This window comes from Euphorbia lathyris, chromosome 1 (assembly GCF_963576675.1).
Source record: "Euphorbia lathyris chromosome 1, ddEupLath1.1, whole genome shotgun sequence".
Classification (NCBI taxonomy): domain Eukaryota; kingdom Viridiplantae; phylum Streptophyta; class Magnoliopsida; order Malpighiales; family Euphorbiaceae; genus Euphorbia; species Euphorbia lathyris.
Genome location: NC_088910.1, coordinates 13032271 through 13054082, shown reverse-complemented (window position 1 = coordinate 13054082; position 21812 = coordinate 13032271).

Sequence of the window (21812 nt, the reverse complement as noted above, 5' to 3'; positions counted from 1 at the left end):
TAGAAGTCATATCTCTGCCAGGATGATGTGGAGTGGTGTCCCGTGGTGGAAAACCAAACCAATTATGAAGTTTAGGATATCCAAAAGTGAACATCTTCCCTTCACAACAAAAACTGAGACGAACACGTCTCTTATTAACGAACCGAACGGTAGACATAAACTCTAGAACCCAATTCCCAATTATAGGAAACTTCATAGAAGCAAATTTGGTCCATCCCAAATTTGTCAGATAGCGATTCATGTCATCGCTTATCCCGAGTTCTTCGTTCAGGAACTCGTCCAGATACAGTATGCCACAGAATTGTGCATATCTAAACTGCAAATAACGTTTCCCCTCATCATGATTGTAGATTGGAAACCATGCTCCATAGCATGAAGAGATATCAACACGCTTCTTTCGAGCAGAAGTGTTCTTCCTAACATTTTTCAGAGATTTGGTCATGTTTGTGTGATAAGATGGTGTCTATAGGATTTAAGAATTGAAGAAAGAAATTCAGAAATTTGAAAGATGAAATGAAATTGAATAATTCTAAGCCTACAGGAATATATAAGATACATAAGTGAAAGGTTGTGCCAGTTTAAAAATAAAAGATGTCAAATGATGCCTCTTGGATTTAACTAACAGAATTTTTGAAATCAGATGTTTGTAATCCCTTACAGTTATTTCAAAATAAAGCTCAACTAAGATTTCCGGAATCTCAACTGAGATTTCCCAAATCCTGAAACATGGAGAATCTCAACTGAGATTTCTGGATATATATTTTCAAAAACAAACACTTAACACTTAATGAAAGTTTTCAAAACATGACTAGATTAGAATTTCTATTTTACAAAACCTTATTTGTACACAAATTAAAAATAAAATTAAAAATAAAAACAAATTAACCTAAAAAGAAAGAAAAATAAAAATTATGAACATATAATAAGAAAAACTAAAAATTAAAAATATGAAAACTAAATAACTTAATTTTCATAGAACAAAAGATATCTTATTGAAAATTATGCATGTCATGGTCGAAAAATTGGAATATCGATCGCGACACATCCTGCCCATTGGCAAGGAATGCTTTGCATTGGTCCTCCCTAGTTCTAGAATCTAAGTTAAGAATTAAAATTCTCAGTAAGTTCAGAAATTTATAAAACTTCAAATAAAAATCACTGTAGAGATTTGTTTAAAAATCTCTATACAATCAGAAACTTAAATTATGTGTGATTTTAATTCAATTGAGATTTCTTTAAATCTAAAGACATTTTCCCCATTAAGTACAAATATTTAAGATACATAGCATATTTTCAATATCTTTCAAAAAAAAAAATTATTTCTAATCTAATCATTATTGATAAACTAAAGATGTATATAAAAAATTAAACTAAAATAAAATGTAAAAATTAGAATATGAAATACTAAAAACTAAAAATGTGATAATCCTTAAGAATTCTCAAGGAGAATCAAAATTATGGACAAAATTAATTACCTGGACCGATTTAAAATAATGGTCCTGTCCATTCTAACTTACCTGAAATAAGATGTTTTTTTTACGTTTTCTCAATTTAAGGATCTACTGATTCCGGTTGAATGCCCGAACTTCTAGTTTCGCGCATGAACAAGAACTACGTGCATGAACTGAAACTGTTGAAACGATGGTAAAAATCTACAATTCCTTCCTGGTGGATAAGATAATTTCAAGGACTATATTCCCCATTCCTACTTTCTAATATATCCGTCTGAGAAAAGTTGACCGGCTATTCCTTAGAGAGATAAATGTAGGTGTTTAAGGAAATGATATGATAAAAGAAGAAATTATTTGGATGTAATGTAGGATTTGAATAATTTGTTTACAAAGAGAAATGATGTTTTGGTGAAGGGTTAGTGTATAGAAAAGAGGTAAATGTGTTTGGGAAGAGGTAAATTTTCTGGAAAAATCATCTGTCACGTCTGACATCCTGTTTCATAAAATTTTCTTTTCCTTCTGATGTATCTGCATGCTTAATTTCTTTTCTGTAGACTCCTTCTATGAATCTTATTGATAATCAAATCTCCATGTTATCTTTTGAGAAACTTGGATTTTTTTTTTCTTTATCTGCAAACATCTAATTGCAAATGTTAAATAACAACGAGGATTTAGTCCTAGCGACCATCCTCAAAAATAAATAAAAAAACTATAAAATAAATAAATACATATACTATAAACCAAGGTTCGAAATAAAACACGAAAAACATAAATTTTTGTCAAAAATTTAGCGCTCCCCGGCAACGGCACCAAAAACTTGTTGAGCGATTTCCGCAAGTGCACGGTATACGCTTGTAGTAATAAAAGATATCGAACCCACAGGGAACGCTTTTTAACTAAAAACTTATTTAATTTAGTTTTATTCTTGACTTTAGGTTTAACTTAAGAAAATCATTTAATTAATTGTATTGGTTTGTATTGGTTAGGATTAGATGAGGATTATATGTTGAACTTTAGAGAACAATTCTGTCTTGAGATTTGATTACAAGACAGCAACTTTCGTGTTTAGAATAAAAAGTGTAGAAAACTTATTCGCATTAAAAAAAGAAAGCAACTATAACTTTGGTAAGATTATGAACATGTAATAATACAAGAATTTATGCAATTAAATGGCTTTGAACCGTAGAAATCCCCCTGATGTTGAGGTGATTTCTACCTTAATCAAATTGGTATTTTATATCCGATAAGCCGCGCTAGCGATCATATCATCCATAAAAACTAATTCTTTCAAGTGTTCAACAAAGTTTCTATATAAATATGATTGTATAAAACGTTTTAATAAAAACACCAATTTATCATTTTGAAAATCATTTTGTCAGAACAATATCAAAATAACAACATGAAGAATGTATTGAATGAAATAAATATATTATTAGTGAATTGTGAATCTTCACAAGTTAACAGAGAAGAAGAAACATGGATAGCATTTAAATGAAAACTTTGAGATCTGGGTTGTCAATCTTTCCCTCAAACTCCGTAGGCTTTTCAGACCTCTTTGCGCTTCAGCCGTTAGTTCTTCTCGCTGAATCTTCGGAATAGAGACCGCTAGGTCCACTACCAGAATGAAAACTTGTTTTTGAACAATCTTTAATACTAAACTAATCACTACTGTGTTTATAACTAATCTAAGAACAACTTGTGTACAGCAAGTTTGCTTTTACAGAAATGTAAACTAATCTGACTCATTTCTGAGTCAGAGTTTCTTTAACATAATAACTCTCATAACCCCTCTCTCCACCTTGATTTCTTGAAATGGTTCACTTATTTATAGTTGGTGAAGGGTTGTAAATGATGGGTCGTGTCCGTTGGTGAAGGGTCGCTTTTATCCAAACGAACAGACGCGTTTTTTGGATTTAAACATGTGAAAACTGTGCAGAATTCTTCGCTGTCTCATATGAGATTCCGAGAATCTCAATTGAGACAGGGGGCGCAGAAAAAGGCTGAAAAACTTCGACTTTGGTGTTTGAGATTTCGCATGGCGCGACTGAGATTTTGAGAATCTCAGTCGCGACAGGGATGTTTTCCCTTGACTCTCGGCTGCTTCTTGGCTCCTTGAGTCGGTCTTCTGATTGATACGTATTTTTGGCACGTAATTTAGGTTTTTCCTCTATTTTGGCTCCGTTTTAGCTCCTATTTGGATTTAACCAAATAATTAAGTACATTGCATCAAAGAAGTAAATAAAGACGTAAAAGTACTCTAAATGAATATAATTAGCACGATTTCAATGTAAATTTAACGTATTTATATATGATATTTTAGGTATATTTTGGGCTTAACACGGATATTTTGGAGTTCTTTAGGATCACTGTCTGCCAGCTACATCCAAATGGCTGGTTGGACATAGCTCTAGATTGTTACTTAGCTTCGAATCTAGGGGTAGTCTGTAATCCTCGTGTCTTCCGATCTCTTCATAAACCTTCGAAGCGCCAAACCGAATCTTTCTACACCTTTGCCAAATTCAAGAGTTATTCGCCTTTTTGCGACAAGATGTCAAACGTCCACCTCTGGGACGAAAAAAATTTCTTTGTTAAAGTGAAAGAGGGCGAATCTCTGGGATTCCCGCTGAATTGGAATGCTAATCCTCAACACATGGCTGGGGACTTGCGTATACTGACAGACAGCGATGAGAAAGTGGCGGATCTCATGAAAAGCATCAAGACGGATGCTTGGACGTACGCCAATGCTCTAGAATTCATGATAAATGACATTGCTCTGGTCCCCCGTGTGGGGGATGTGATTACTTATGCAAAGTTTACCCAACTTGATGAAGGTAACTTTGTTTCTTCCTTGAACCTTGATTATTATTTTTTGTTCCCTTGTCAGGGGTTTGTCTGAGGCCAGTCGTGCCCTTATAGAGAAGCGTAAAAAACAGAAGGAGTTGGAGGCCCAGAAAGATGCGCAGGTGGCGAATCCCAGTAGGAGATCCGGGAAACGCCCTTTGGAGGGTGCCGTGGATCCCCTTATTAAGAAGAGGAGATCAGCCCCTGCTGGTGGGGAGAAATTACTGGTGGATGCCATGAAGGTTGGGAAGCCTAGGATGGATCTGGAGCAGGTATGTTTACTTTACCGTTTTTCTCCCTTCTACTATGGATCCTGATTTTGTCCTTTCCTTTTCTTGCGTAGGTGGTTAAGCCCGACTTGGGAGGATATTGCTCGCCAAGTATGGTGATAAAGGGTCCCTGGGGAACGAGTCGGTTATCAATGACCATGATGAAGCCATTGGTCAACTCGGTGAAGTGCGAGAGAGTCAAAACAAGTTCTCCGGATCAACCCATGCCAAGATGGGGAAAAGGGATCTCCTTTCGGTAAGCTTTATTTTCCTTATTTTACATTTTTGGATGAAAGGGTGATCTCCTTTAGAGAGATTTTGTTTTTAAATCGCCCTTTGCTTTGCCAGGCGTATACGCACATGCGTGCTATAGAGGCGGATCTACTTCAACAGGTGGCGGATAAAGCCACCATAAAAAGGCTGGAGAAAGAAGTTGCCATTGCCATTGCTAGTGCAAATGCTGCTTCCGCCATTGCCCTTAAAAGACGCGGAGATCCGCAGCCTGAAGTTGAAGATGGAGGAGGATGCTAAAAACCACAAAGCTGCCCTATCGAACTCGGAGATTATGGCGGGTAACCGCGCTTATTACTACAGCGAGCGGATCATGGCCTATGTTAAGCTTACCTACCCCGAAATAGATTTTGTGGATCCGGAATACGTGTTCCCTGAGTTTGAGGATTGCATTAAGTATGACAGGATACTGAACGTTAAGGATTTCATCCGTGATCAAATTCGAAAGGAGCTGAATAGGTCGAGCGAGGAGAGCAAGCCTGTTGTCGACCTTAAATTGGATGATCTCAGCGAAGCATCCAAAGAGGTGGGTGACAAAGCCTATGACGCAGTGATTGATTGTACGGCTCCTCAAGCGGGAATTGTTACTACGGAGAATGAGGTTCCACCAGAGAGTGCATTTTTAGAGAAAGACACTACGGAGGATGCCACTGTAAATGTTTAGTTCATTTGTGAATGTAACTAAGTACAATTGTTATTTTTTGATTAATCCTTTTTCAACCGTTAACTTTTACCTTATGCTTTATATCTTTCAGTAAGTAAATTTCTAGGTTTTGGACTTATTTTGTTGGTTCAAGGTAGGTGGCCAGCCATACCTTGGGGTGTGAGCCTTTTTGAAGGCTTTGAAGCTTTTTATTCATTTTGTGGAAGTTAAGCTGCCTTAGGCGATCGATTTGCTTCCTATCTTTGAGGTGAATCGATCTGCCGCCATGTCTTGAGACTCTTCTTTGGGAAGAGTATTTGAGAGTGTAAAGTTCTCACGTCTGAGAAATGTTTTAACTCTGTCTCTGACGGTGATCAATTATTTCCTATCTTTGATGTAAATTGATCCGCCGCTGAGATTATTGTTCTCCTATCTTTGAGGAGAAGGTAGTTATGCCATGATGGCATTATTCTACCATGGGAATGCGTTTGTTGCTCCCCCTTTTTGAATCTGGAATATTTATATTGCTGTAAGAAAATACTTAAAATAGAATTTGCAAGATGAAAAATTTCTCTTTATTAAATGGCGATTCGCCTTATTACAGCAAATTGGTCTTATGTGTGAGCCTCATTAAAACGTTTAATAAGAAAAACCACATGGGATAAAACCTTACTAAAGGAAAAAGAGTACTCAAGACCTTGGTTACATTTTATTCTCTGGCGAAATATTTGCGGAGGTTCTGAATATTCCACGTCCGTGGCAATTTGTTCCCCTCCATATCCTGGATCTTAAAAGTGGCGGGTCCAATTTTGGTGAGTATCTTGTATGGCCCCGTCCAGGTGATCCCCAACTTTCCTTTGCCCTCCGTGGATTGAATTTTTTCCGCCTTCTGGAGCACTAGATCTCCTGGGTTCAGATCCACGAGCTTGGCGTGTCTGTCATGATAGGCCGCGATCCTCTGTTTGTAGGCGGCCATTCGTACATACGCTTTCTCCCTTTTTGCTTCCAGTTGGTCGAGACTTTCCCTCAACCTTTGGTCATTCTTGTCTTCACAATAGAATAAGACTTTGTATCTAGGGACCTGAATCTCAATGGGGATCACAACTTCTATGCCATAGGAGAGGGCGAACGGTGATTCACCTGTTGCTGTTCGAGGAGTGGTTCTGTATGCCCATAGGACATTCATTAGCTAGTCCGCCCACTTTTTGTTATGCTCCCCCAGTCTTTTTTTATGCCTTTAAAGATCATTCGATTTGTGACTTCAGTCATCCCGTTGGATTGGGGGTAGTAAACAGAGGCGAACCTGTTCTGAATGCTTTGACTTTCGCAGAATGCTCTGAACTCTCCACAATTTAACTGCGTCCCATTGTCAGTGATAATCATATGGGGGACCCCGAATCTTCCGAAGATATTATCCCTGACAAACTCGACCATCCACTCTACGTTTATGGAGGAAACAGCTTCGGCCTCTACCCACTTCGTAAAGTGGTCCACATCTACTACCACATATTTCCTTTGTCTATTTGTAGAAGGAAAAGGACCGAAAATGTCGATTCCCCAGATGGGAAAAGGTCGTCCTTCGATAATGAGCTTTTGCAGGTGCTTAGCCGTGTGAGACTCATTGGCATGGACTTGGCAATTATGGCACGTCTCTACCAACTTCTATGCATCGAGTTCCACCGTAGGCCAATAAAATTCGGATAACCTGGACTTTTTCAGAATGGACACGGATGCCTCATGGGCTCCGCAAGCACCTTCATGTAATTCTTTGAGGATCTCTTGTCCATCTTCCATCGTAACACATTTCATCTAGGGGTGCCCAAAAGATTTCCTGTACAGCTGGTCATTTATTATGGAGAAGTATGCCGCTTTTCTTACCGTCCGTCTGGCTTCTTCTTTGTCTTGAGGCAAAGTCCCATTTGTGAGATACTGCTGGATTGGTGATCTCCAATCTCCCACGGCAGGCGTAAGAAGAGCTATGACTTCAGGGGCGAATGCCGGTCTGACTTTTACCTCGAATGGGCACTGCAGGTCCGTCCACTGATCTTTGCTTGAAGCCAGCTTAGCTAAGTGATCTGCTTCTGTGTTTGATCCTCGCAATACGTGGACTAGCTCCCACTTGGTTTCTTTGACTTCTAGATGGTTTAGTAGCTTTTTGACCTCTTCTACATATTTGACCAGAGGTTCATCTTTTACATCAAAGTTTTTGATCACCTGATTGACCATCAGCTTAGAGTCGCTGTAGATCACAACTCGTTCTGACGTGATCTCCTTCAGCAGGCGTAGCCCCAATATCAAGGCTTCATATTCTATGGCATTATTCATTGCAGGGAACTCTAACTTCACAGCATAATGTAACTTGATGTAGTGAGGCCCCTTGATCACTACGCCTATTCCTGCACCTTCCGCTGAAGAAGCGCCATCTATGTACATCGTCCATTCCTCCACTTTTGGTTTGGGAAGGTTTATGCCCTCTTCGGTGAATTCATTTACAAAGTCTGCCAAGACTTGGCTTTTCAAGGCGGATCTGCCTTCATAACGAACATCAAACTCGCCTAAGCGGATTGCCCACTCCATTAAGGCGTTGCACCTCTCTGACATTTTGTGGCGCCTTCATATCCAGTACAAATTTGATTTTATCTGGATTGGGTCCTACTCCTTTCTGGCTGATCATGTATCCTAGGAATTTTCCATAAGTTGCCCCAAAAGTACACTTCTCAGGATTTAACTTGATGTTGTGATGGCGAAGGACTCCTAAGACTTCTCTTATGTCCTCTGCATGCCTCTCTATGATGATGCTCTTAATGATCATGTCGTCCACATAAACTGAGAAGTTGTCACCCTTTCTTCCTTCGAATATTTTGTTCATCATCCGCTGATAAGTAGCTCCAGCGTTCTTTAGCCCAAAAGGCATGACCTTGAAGCAATAAGTCACCTGGTGAGTTACAAAGGAAGTTTTGATCCTGTCTGATGGCTCCATGAGGATCTGGTGATAACTCGACTTCACATCTGTGAAGGAATATACTGCATGTCATGTGGTTCCGTCAACTAGGATGTCAATGCAAGGCAAAGGGTAGTTGTCTTTGGGACAAGCCTTATTAAGGTCTGTGAAATCGATACACATGAGGTATAATCCGCCTGTTGAAACACCTTTCCACATGATTTTGATTTGACAAAATTATTTAAGTTAATCCATGATTAAGACAATTAAATTTAAGTGCTTTGATTTAATTGTACTAATGTATTTGTTCAATGTTGAGTATAATTATAAATAAGAACAGAAATTAAAAGTACGACAGAATGAAGTCAGCATGAGCCACAAAAGCTGAGTAGAACACAACTCAGCATCATAAAAGAAAAGTCTTCTTCAGAATAAATGCCTGAAGACGAAGCTGACCGAAGAAGCTGAGTAGAACGTGACTCAGCCTCGCCAGAGACAAAGATCGAAGGCAACGTCTATTAAAGTCAAGTTGAGTGTTCATCAGGACAGCGTCAATGATCCATTAACTAAAAGATAAGATCTGACAGAGATCTGCGCCAATTCAGAAGCTTTGGAATTACACAAGGAGACAGTTTCGAGATGCATGGGTCAACTGGCCTTTGGCTAAAAGATGAAACTGGCGCTAGAAGATGAACCTGGTGGAAGAAGACAAGCCTGACACCTGCTAAATTCAGACGACATGATTGGCCTGCAAAACTGTATGCTGACCAGTGAATGACGTAAGAAGACCGTTTGAATTCAACGGGTACATCTGAATTCAAATGATTGAAGCCTCAGAATTCACTATAAAAGGACAAGTTCTTCACTTGGATCTTTTGCCGAAATACAAAAGAGAAAAGCATACATACAAGCACATACAAACAAGAAAAAGCAAATACTTACAAACAAGAAAAGCTAGATTGAATTTGTATTCATCTAAAGTGTTCTTCATCTAGAAAGAAAAAATTTGTATCTATTGTAAAGATTGAGAGAGTGGTGCTGAGTACTCGGTTTTAGTACTCAGCGGTAGAGAAAATTTGAGTGTTTGGTTATAGCACTTAGTAGGGTTGAGTTTATGAATAGAGAAAGGTACTCTTGCATACTCAACTGCTTGTAAACGGTTTGTGCTCTACCTTTAAAGAGCTCAGTATTGGATTGAAAAAGCCCGGAAGGATTCTGGGGACTGGACGTAGGCGGTGAGGCCGAACCAGGATAAGTCTGCTGAGTAATTTCTAACTCTTTCTTTCAATATATATATGTATGTGTTGCTTGCTTAAATTACTCAGGATATAAATTGTATAAGCTGACCACTGAGTAATCAGAGTGCTGAGTTGGAAGCTGACCTTAAGTGTTAATTCCCAACTCACAAGTAAAATAGTTCTAGTCAACCTCTGACTAAAGCTGTCTTACATCTTGCTCGGCCTTGCTGAACAAAACTGAGTAAAGTAATTTAAAGAATTACATTAAGTCAGCATAATTAGGCGAAAAAGTTACATTAGTTCCTAACCCCCCCTTGGAACTAATTACACGGGACCAACATCGCCTGCCTTTTTAACTAGGACCACATTCGCCAGCCATTGCGTGTAAATAACTTCCTCGATGGCGTCCGCCTTTTTCAGTTTAGATATCTCTTCCTCTATTACTTTTTGTCTCTCTGGCCCATGATTCCTTCTCTTCTGAGCCACTAGGACCGCATCTTCGGCGATATTGAGCTTATGAGTGATCACATCTGGACTGACCCCCTGTGAGGATCTCATCCTTCCATGCGAACACGTCTTCCGATTCGCGGAGAACTTTTGTAACATCCTCCTTAATCTCAACTCTCAGCCCTTTGGTGATCCGTACCTGCTTACGATCTGCAATGAGGAACATTTCTATATCTCCCAGGGCTGTCGTAGCAAGCTCATCTTCTTCATCATCCTTGGACTGGGGGCGAATTGATAATGATGCAGAGTATGTCTCTTGAGTAACCTTTTGGTTCCCCTTGATCATCACGCCTCCCTTGGTAGTAGGGATGTACATCGTCAAATAGCGTATCGATATGAGAGCCGCCACCTCCGAGATAAAAGGCCGCCCTAAGATGATGTTGTATGCCAATTGACCGTCCATGATGGAGAACTCCAGATCTCCCATCCATAGCTGATCTTCATCTGTTAATTCGCATTCCAGTGTCACTTGTCCCTTTGTCTGGATTGTGTGACCTGTTACTCCCAGGATGTCTACGTTGGTGGTCTCAATTTGAATAGGATCAACCTTGAGCTTGGCGAATTCTCCCCTAGTAATGACATTACAAGAACTGCCAGTGTCAATCATTACTCTCTTCATCTCCCATCCTTCCACCATCATAGTGATGACGAGAGCGTCTGCATGTGGGGGGATGGCTGGGCCAACATCTGCAAAGGGGCGGTTGAGTGATGCTCTATCCAGAGCGATGGTTTTTGCCTTCTTTACTGTAGGCTGGTATCCTGGTCCGCCGTCGATAACATTAATGACCCCTTTAGCTTTCTTCTTCGGCTCATCTCTGGGTTTATTGCCATCTCCCTTCTTGTCATTTTGGATGAACCTGTCCAGTTTTCCTCTCTCGATAAGCCTTTCAATCTCCCTAGCCAACTCCCAGCATGCATCTGTTTCATGACCGTTCCTCCTGTGGTACTTGCAATAATTTTTAGGATTTCTCCCCATGTTGGTGTACTCTCCCCCTTTTGGTCCGGGGTATGAAATGCTCTGCTTATGCTGGCTGTTCTCTATCCACATTAGCACTTCGCTTTTGGAGGCGTTTAACAGCATAAATGATGGCGTATATGTCGATTTGTTCCTAGAGCCCCTTCGCCTATTTCGGGAGGATGAGTCAGAGGGCTTTTCTTTTTCCTTATCCCGCCTTCAGGATTCGCCTTTCCCTCTTTTTGGAGGAGACGCCGACTCTCTCCGGATGTCATCAACTTCCATGAAATCCTTACACCTCTCCATCAGCTCCGCCATATTCTTTGGTTTATTTCTGATTAGATCCACCTGCAAGCTCTTGCAAGTTGTATTTTTTACCACTGCTTCAACTGCCATGGAGAGATCCACATCAACAATGCGAATGCATAACTTATTGAAATTGTCGACATACTCCCGAAGAGATTCATTCTCTTTCTGCTTTAGCTCAAAGAGCTTTCGCGATTTAACCACTGGCGGAATGCATCCTGCGAACTTTGCACAAAATTCTTTACTTAACTGATCCCAGGTATTTATCGATCCCGGGGGGAGAGATTGGAACCAATCGTACGCTGGACCTTTTAGCGTGGTGATAAACATCCGGCACAACACTGCTTCGCTTGCATGGTTAAGTCCAAGCAACATGCGATACTTCCTTGCATGAGCTTCATGATTATCCTCGCCGGATTAGGCTGGTATGTTCGGAATCTTAAAATGCCTATCAGTTTCCTCAGCTTCAATCCACGTTGTGAAGGGCGATTCTCGATTGGCGAATGGATTGTGCCTAGCATTCTCCTCGTTCTGTCTGCATATCTCTGCACTGATCTGATGCGCAATAGAACCTTGATCCCTTCTTGGGCGTCTCCTACTGTGAGACCTGCTTCGCTGTGAGGAAGAGGAGCTGGATTCTGATGAAGGATCTGATGGTGACCTTCTTCCACCAACGCCCCGCCCCCTAGGTGGAGACCGTCCGCCTCCTCATTGATTTGGTGGCGGATGTTGGTTGTCCTGGCGAGGTGTCCCAGCTCGGCGTTCATCCTCGTCGGGGGGATCCAGTCTGACGTTTGTGATGTGAACGCGATTTGGATCATCCCTTCCTATAGGATCTGGTTCGTTTCTTATGTCTGTGACCATCCCGTTCGCCTTCCAGTTGATCCACCGTAGAGTTATTTTGTCCTTGACCCGCCGGTATTCCAGTTTGCACTGGAGGAGCTCGTGGTCCGTCAATAGTGATCCCTGGGTTTGTTGTGTTCCTCGGTTGATCGTTCCTACCACTTCCCTCTAGTATATCGGAAAATAACCTTCGGTTTAATGGCAGGCTGCTAGCGAGCTCCGGATTAATGATTGTTGAATCCACAGGTCGAGAGAGAAAAAATGACGAATCACGGCGAGCATTGGGCCCAACATAGGCGTTTTGACATTGTGATAGGGTCGGTCTTGGCGGTTGACGATGATTCAGTAAGGGAACAGTTCCTATCGTGGGTCCACCTACATCTTGGTTCACTAGATAGGCCTTTAATCGACCTTCCATAATGGGTCCATGCTCTCTCCCTACGGTACCTGCGCAAATATCCCAAAAGGATTCTGGCGACATGTCCCTTTCGTCATGGACGGTTGGTGGATTGGGATCAACGCGACCATCGTTTGTAGTGGGATTAATTGATGGTGGTATGGGAGGTATTGTAGCTCCGGTTGAGGGGTTAGACCCCCCACTTGCCATATTTGGGTTGTGAACTGAGTCCTTTTGATTAGAACTTGCACGATCACCGCACCAATTGATAACTGGTGATGAACTTTCGACTGGATTCCTTCCCTGCGGGGGGCGTCATTGGGTTCGACGAGGGGAAGCTCCGATACCAAAGTCAGTATATGTGTAGTGAATAAACTGTAAAGAAAGAGTAGGGTTTAGGAGAGCGAGAATGTGTGTGTACCTCAATAGCTTGGGATGCAAGCTATTTATAGTAATGTAGTCGTAACTACTAGTAACTAGAGAGTCTCCATTAATGCCTCATTAATGGCGGTTACTGATCTCATTCAAGTATGACCGTTCTCTCATTAATGGGTTATTAGTTGCCTTTATTGAGAATCGGCTCAACCGTTCGTCGGGCGGATCGAGGCATGATGGCGGTTCTCCGATAGGTTTGACTACGGATGGCGTGTGGTGGAATCTAGGTGATCCGCCACTCGGATGACTTGCTTGATACGCTATTGCTTCCCGGATCGTCCGAATACGCGGTCATTTTGGTAAATATCCTCTTTGATCCTGTAGATAATATCTCGATGTTATCACATTAATAATTCAATTTATCAATTCTGAATTACATACCTTTGTTATTTGTCATAGGAATTATGTTTTTTTTTTTAGAAATGAGAGAGATTAGATTAGTATAAGAGCTTTTTCATTTGTGAATTTTGTGAAGGGGGAAGAAGGTTGCTGATTTTGTAAGCATATGAGAGCTACCACTTTTCTAAAGTTTAACAAATATGGTGATAAAAGGAGAGTTGTGATGGATAAATTTATAGAAACATTTTTTGGATGAATTCGTTTGCAAACTTTACCTTATCTTTGTTTTAAAGGATAATGTTAGGAGCAATTTTACATAAAAGTCTAAAATTATGAAATTTTACCCTAATGTTGGCAGTGAAGAGAAATTTTAAGTTGAGCCAATTTGAAAAATAATTCATCAATATATCTTCTCGGTCATAAATCTTGTCATCTACACTTCACATGTGAGTCATTTAATAACTCATTAGTAACGGATCACAAACATATGATTAGACGTTAACAAAATAAAATAAAAAAGTAGGTTGTCTATTGTACGAGTCAGGGCCAGCTCTAGGGGGAGGCCGCATAGGCGGCCGCCTAGGGCCTCCGATTGGAATTTGTTTTAAATTTGATAATTATTAATATTTCTATAGTTAAAAAGTATATAGACTTATATTTATAATAAAAAAATAGTGCTAGGCTGAATGGTAAAGGCGTAGTGGAGGTGTTTGTAAGAGTGAGAGTTTGATTTATTTAAAATTTTAATATTTAGCCACTAATTTATTATTTGGTCACATGTAGACCATAAACTATTTAAATTGATAAAATTTCAATCAATTTTGATGATTTCTTGGATCAACATTTTTTTTTCACATTTTCTCTTTTTTTTTTCTTTTGACAACATCTATATTGATTTTTCTTGATTTTTTTTATATTTGGAAACAATATATAAACTATTATTTTGTACTATTATTTTGTTATTGTAGTGATTTTTAGATTTTTTATTTTTTATAAATTACAAGACTAAATGCACTTATGAATTACAATTTATAATTTGGCCACTAATTTTAATATTTGGCCACTAATTTATTATTTGGTCACATTTGAACCATAAACTATTCAAATTCATGAAATTCCATTTAATTTTGATGAAATCTTGATAAAATCGTTTGCTTATGATATGTGGGTCTTAAAGTTTATTTACCCAAATAATTAATGAGATTAAAACAAAAAAAAAACAAATCTCTAAACTAAAATTTATTAAGTCTAGTTGTTAAAATATCATCATATGTCAATAATTCTATTAAGTTTCCATCCAAATTAGATGAAATTTAACCCATTAGGATAGTTCAATAGCCAAATGATAAAATTTTGGATAGATCAAACGCTAAATGACAAGATTTTTTAGATCAATCGATGTCCAAATAGTGATTTAAGCTTGTAATTCATAATAAAGACGCGACTCAAACCAATCTTTAATCACCAAGATAAATTCTTCTCTTTCTTTCCATAGAATCTTGCGATTAGGTTCGAGTTTGGCCGTCCAAGATTAATTTTCAGGAATTAATACTTTGTCGTCTGCTTGCTTCTCGCATGACTGGTGAGAAGAAACTTGATTTTAAATATATAAAAGAAAACTCGATTTTACATATACAAAAGCAAGAAGATAATAATTTCTTAGCTTTATGTTATTATTAAATGACTTGATTTGTAGTTAATAATATATTGGTTTTACTATTTAATATTTATTATTTCTAAAATAGTAGTAAATTTAGATATGAAAAAATTACACAATGTGCCTAGGGCCTCCAAAATGCTGGAGACGGCCCTTGTACGAGCTGGACAAAAGAAATTCAAAATATTTTAACGGATTTATAAATATTAATCTTCAATTCTAGCTATTATAAATATTTTAACGAACCAATATTCAATTGGTGCAGAATAAGGAACAAAATATATGTGTTTTATAACAATGTCTGAAATTGACCCATTAGGAGTAAAATTGCTCTTGAATACCAATGTTAGGGGATAAAATTGTCACATTTTAAAACGTTAGGGATAAAATTACTCCTAACTGTAATATATAATTTCCTGATTTGTTAAATTGATGTTTTTCTCAACTATTTTTTTAAACCTATACATTACAATATATATATATATATATATATATAGAATTAAAATAACTTATGAGTAAATTATTAAGTTATTAAAAATTCAATAAAATGTTATTCTGGATGTATAAAATAACTAGAAATTATTCATCATAGTCAAGGTTGTTGTAAAAAACGCTAGGAGCTAGTCGCGCTCACAAAGGTCTCGAGAATTAATCAAATTTATTTTTTATATTTTTTATTTGTTAATCAATAAAATTATATAAATTCAATAAAAATATGTACTATACGAAGAAATGTGCGACAATGTAAAAAGTGAATAGTAATAAAAAATTAATAAAAACGTTTTATTCATCATCGTTTAGGTGGAGCCCAGGTGGATAAAAATCGTCTAAGAGCCAAAAAAATACTAAGACCGAAAAATCAGAGAAAATCGGGGTGGATTTTCAATTTCGAGCACCTAATCAAAACGGTCTTATTTTTTAACGGTGACCATAACAATGTAGTCATTTTATCTTATTGTAACCATACAACAATATAATTATTTTATCAAATTTTTTTACAAAGGAATGATATAAGTTAATAACCATAGGCTAATACATTTCAAGTAACGGTGGACGAAGTAGTACTCCATTCGCCACGATCAGATGTTGAAGCCACCGTCCGAGCAATCACATAAGCTAAATGGTTCGTTGCCCAACCAGTGAAATTGACGCTACAATCCCCAATAATATCTAATGTCGAATCACAACGAGACTCGCGTAGTAATAATGCATAAATTATTTTATCATTCACGTAACCGTAATTATAATCTAAATATAAATGTGATTATTTATTTTTTTGAATGAATTTTAACATTTGTTATTTATTTTTTATTAGTTCAACATGCTTCATATGATTGGCTCTTTAGTTTAAAAACCATAAATATATTTTTTGTTGGTTGAATTAAAAAAAAATTTAAATTTGACAAATATTTGAAAATAAAATATATAAGAGTCAAACAATTATTTGATGAAATTTGGGAGGGAAAGTTAACAAAAAAAACTCATGCAACCATTGTGGACACATGTACAAATCAAAATGAGAGAATATACAGAAGTATTTTTTTGTGCAATGTATTTGACATAACAAATTAAAAATCAGATTTTAGAGTAATTATATGGTGAAGCTCTTAGCCTGTTGGTTGAAAGTTACCTATGACTGTAGAGGTCATGGGTTCGAATCACATGGGCGGGGTGGGTTGTGGGGTTTTTTCTTTCTCTTTAATGTAATCTTCCTTTCTCCAAAATTTAATAAAGAAAACCATTGTTTCAACCCACATATTATCAGACATGATAATCCAAATATAAGTAATATTCCGTTCTGCATATGGTCAAATTGAGAATCCAGTCCTTAACCCCTAAAATCAAAAACATTTCATGTTGCATTTATAATGAAGATATAAAGTTTTTAGGTTATCTTTAATATATTTTAATCACTTATGGTTAACCTGAGTGGTTAAAGCCTTCAAGTCGCTTAAACTAGATTTTGAGTTCGAGTTCTAGCGTATGCAGAAAGCTTTTGAATCTTATTGGTAGATATGACCTAACGCCTCATGTGCCGCCTTGGTTCCAGCTTCTCGCTGCAACGGTGCTGGCCGCCGCAATGGCATCTTCGGAATCAAACTTCTCTATAGCGCATCTATTCTCCAGTGAGTCTTTCACCAAACACAGACACTCATCGGCAACCCCAACAACTTCAGATTGCATCTCCCACCTTTTTAGCAGGGAATCCTTCATCTCTACTATGGCGACTCCGCCATTAGTCACTCCGTCGGCTTACGCCAAAACTTTCATCGTCGCCGTCTCTAGCTTGGATCCCATTATCTCGGCGTTGGATAAACTCATGATTTCATAGGAGGGAGGATTCAAAGCAGTAAAGATTCAACAATCCCTCTACAATGAAAGAATTCGAGCTTGTCAACATTCAGTTATCGGACGAATTACCTTATCAAAAGGGGAGACGCCTTGGAAGCACCAGGATTTAAAGCTTAAGCTAAAACGAATTTGGGGATTATCGGAAGATTGGAAGCTCATCTAATTAGGTCGTGGCTTCTATCATATTGTAATGCCAACTGCAGAGTCTTTACGAATGGTTTGGGGGCAGGGTGCCATTTCGCTCCGTCCTGGAATTATGCGCTTCATCCCTTAGTCCCCTAGGTTTGATCCAGAGTCACACAAATCAACCTCTACTTAGGTTTCGGTGAGGTTTTACAACCATTCCTAGGAGTTCTGGGACAAACGAATTATGGCTAGCATCGCCAGAGCGGTGGGGGTGCCATTGAGATTTGATAGGAATACTATTAAAGGGGAATTAGGCCATTATGCTCGGATTCTAATAGATGTTGATCTGTCTAGGGAGTTACAATATAAGTTATGAGTTGACACAGATTCATCAATGTTATGGGTTACGTTGGAATATGAAAGACTGTCGGCCTTTGCTCCATTTGTAGAACATTCGACCACTCTGCTATCAACTATAAGCGAAACCCGGGAAGGGAAAGTCAATTGAAATATGCACGGATTCAACGGAATGGTAAACAAAAGATGCGTTCCCCAGAGCGGTGTGGTGGATCAAAGTCGAGGCATGCTATCCCCTCGACCTTTTGGCATCCGGTTAGCAGGGATACGGTTTCTCAAGAGCAATTGGTTGTGCCTAATAGCTCCAATCGATGGGCTGACTACTCTACTTCGGAGGCTGATTCAGAAAATGAGGAAGCTCATATTGGCAACCAGACCATTCAGATTTATCAAGGATTACAGTCTACAGTAACTAATTTTGCTCAGAAGATACAACAGAATGGGGGTTGGCAGTTTTCTGTTCTGTTTGGTCTTAACTCTATAAATGGAGTACCTATTACAATGGCCCCAATCAACATTGCGCTGACTCAAAATGAGACTCTCGTTTTACAGATCACCCAAGGTGGGGAGGATAAAGGTCGGTGCGAGAAAGACACTAGTCAGTTGTCGGAAGAAGCTTCTTTGGCACAGTATGGAGAGACACGTGAACAGCCTTGGACTACTATCAGCAAGAAGAAGAATTATCAGATCAGATCACCGGGCATCCGTAGTAAGCGACAAAGTCACATGCCCCTACGATATCAATGATCCTATTATATTGGAATCGCAGGGGCATTGGGAACCCCAGAACATAGAGGGCCTTAAAATTTATCTGCTAAATACACCGCCCGGACTTTCTCTGCATTGTTGAACCGATGGTTGCCTTTTCTACAGTCACTAATAGCTTCTGCTCCTCAATTGGTATGACTTTTATTGCTGAAAATATCCCCTCATCCCTCTAGTTTCTCTCTCGGGACCCGGGCACAGTCTTGCACATCAACTGTCATAATCAGCACCTTACGATTTCATATCAACTTCAGAATTTACCTATGAAATTTGCGATTGTTTACGGTAGCACCTCGGTAAATGACAGACGCTATTTGTGGAGCAGTCTTTCCCAGATTGACAGTAATTCCCCTTAGCTGGTAATTGGTGACTTCAATGCGGTTACAGAGGCACACGAGAAATCCGGTAGCCCGCCCTCCTCACGCTCTTGCCTGGAATTTCACAACTTTATTGATTGTAATAACTTATTTGATATTGATTCTACTGGTCACTACTTCACTTGGTCAAATGGCCACCGCGGTAACTCTCACGTGGAATGCCGTTTGGACAGAGCATTGGGAAATGTCGAGTTTCTTGATTTATGGGATTCGGTGGACTGCTATGCTTTGGCTTGCTATCGATCTAATTATAGCCCGCTTCTGTTAGAATGTAAAATTGGAGCCCCGAGGATATCCAGATTCTGATTTCATACCATGTGGTTATCGCACACATCGGTAAGGGATGTAATTGATGCCCACTGGGCTTCCTCCTCACTCTCTCTACCACCGGGTCAACTGCTATGTCATAAGCTCCGGACTCTACAACCTATACTGAGGAACTACAATAGAATAGTATTTGGTAGGGTCGATCATAACATTCATCTTGCAGAGAGTAGAATCGTGGAGCTCCAGCGGCAAATTGCAGACTCTGGGTGGTCAACTAAGCTTTATGATCAAGAAGTTGCGGCTAGAGAGGAATCGATGTTCAGCTTCAGCGGTAGGAGTGTCTGTTCCGTGAGAAAAGCCGAATAAAGTGGTTAGTTGCGAGGGACCGTAATACCGCCTTTTTTCACCTGGTTGCAAAGGTACGACTCAGGCTCATTGTATTTCTCTTATTATTTCTAGTGACCAACCTTCATCCAATCTGGAGGATATCTCAGCGCATATTGTGGATTTTTATTCCTCTCTGTTTCGAAGCACTGAACAATGCATTGACCTCTCCCATGTGCCTAAGGTGATTCCGTTTCTGATATCAAATGAAGAGAATGAATTCCTTCTCACCAAACCTAGTCTAAAGGAGATTCGATAGATTTGGAGGCGCTTTTTATCAGAACTTCTGGGATGTGATCGGCTCCGATGTCTGTAATATGGTACATGTTTTTTTATACTAGTTGCATTTTCCCCAGCCTTAATTCTAACATGATGGCTCTGCTTCCAAAATTTTAGGGCGCTAATAGAATTGAAAATTTCAAACCAATTATGATGAGCAATTAATGATTTAAGATTATTTTCAAGATCTTGGCGGATCGGCTTGCCAAAATTGCCTACCGAGTTGTATCGGCTAATCAGTTTGGTTTCGTACAAGGTTGTAGTGTGCATCATTGTATGGCGGCAGCCTCGGAAGGTATAAACATGCTTGATAAGCGCGGATTTGGGGGGAATATGGCTTTAAAAATTGATATCAGAAAGGCCTTTGACACATTAGACTGGAAATTCTTATTGGTTGTGCTTGAGGCTTTTGTGTTTTCGTTACAATTTAGGGTTTGGATTCTAAATATCCTCTCCTCATCATGCATCTAGGTTTTGATTGGCGGATCTGTTAAAGGTTATTTTGGTTGTTCTACGGGGGTCAGACGGGGATCCACTCTCTCCTATTTTGTTTGCACTTGCGTAGGATTTCTTCTATCGATGGGTTGCTAGGCTCGAAACTGAAGGTCTCTATGCTCCGATGAAATATGCTGGTAATACTTCCTTCCCATCTCACTTATTATATGCGGACAACATGTTGGTTTTTGCTAAGGCTACCTTACCTAATGACAAAGCTCTGAAGGATCTGGTCCAGTTATATGGAAGTATCTCTGGTTAGGAGGTCAGCTGGGGGAATCTAGTGTCTATTTTGGGAGGCACGTCTCTCGTGTTAGGGGAAGCAGGCTTGAGGCTTTCCTAGGAATCCGCATGGACAATCTACCCTTGACTTATCTGGGTGTGCCACTGTCAAAGGGGCTCCGAGAGCACGCTACTTTCGTAATCTGGATGAAAAATTTCTCTCCCAATTCAGTAATTCAGTAATGCACTTTCACTAGCGGGTCGCCTGTCACTTGTTAAATCAGTTGTTACTGGATCAATTGTTCACTCGTTCTTTATTTACAAATGGCCGACTAGCATCATTCAGCGTTGTTGGGAATGGTCTGTTGGGGTCTGATACAAGGGAACGGATTTGTGGTTGAATTGTTAAAACGTCAGTTTTTTTTATGGTTTTTGTACTTCCTAAGCTTTGCATCGCTCCGTCATCCGTATGGTCATCATGCAAAACTATGTATACCATAATTTTTAACAGCACGCGATAGTGGATTGGGAGCAGTTCTCGTCTCAAATTTTGGACTGGAATTTGGATAAAACCTTAGACCAGCTGAGTATACCAATTGAAACTCAGCGGCATCCCTCTGAATCGGTAAAGGATTTCCTTTCCGGGGATGCTTGGGAAAGCCTCGATCAACTGCCTGCGGATGTTCAAAACCGTATTGAACAAGTCCATCAGTGCCTCGACGAGAGTGACATCTGTATTTGGGAACCTAGCTCGAAAGGGCATCTCACAGTTAAGGATTTATACTCTACGCTTCTCGGCTCTGTTCAGATGTCCAATTGGCCGCGATTTATATAGGGGAAGAATATCATGCCCTCTCTGTTGCCTGCTGGCGAGTTTTACATGGCCGTATTCCTACTCAAGATTTCATTAAGAGACGAAGGGTGCACCTTGCATCATGATGCACACTGTGCAACACGGTATCTGAGACAATTGATCATCTCCTCACGAGTTGCCAATTTGCTTCAGTTTGGCGAGAACTATGCTCACTCTTCCAGAAAACTATGCCTAACAGTGTGTATTTTTACACCTTTTTTC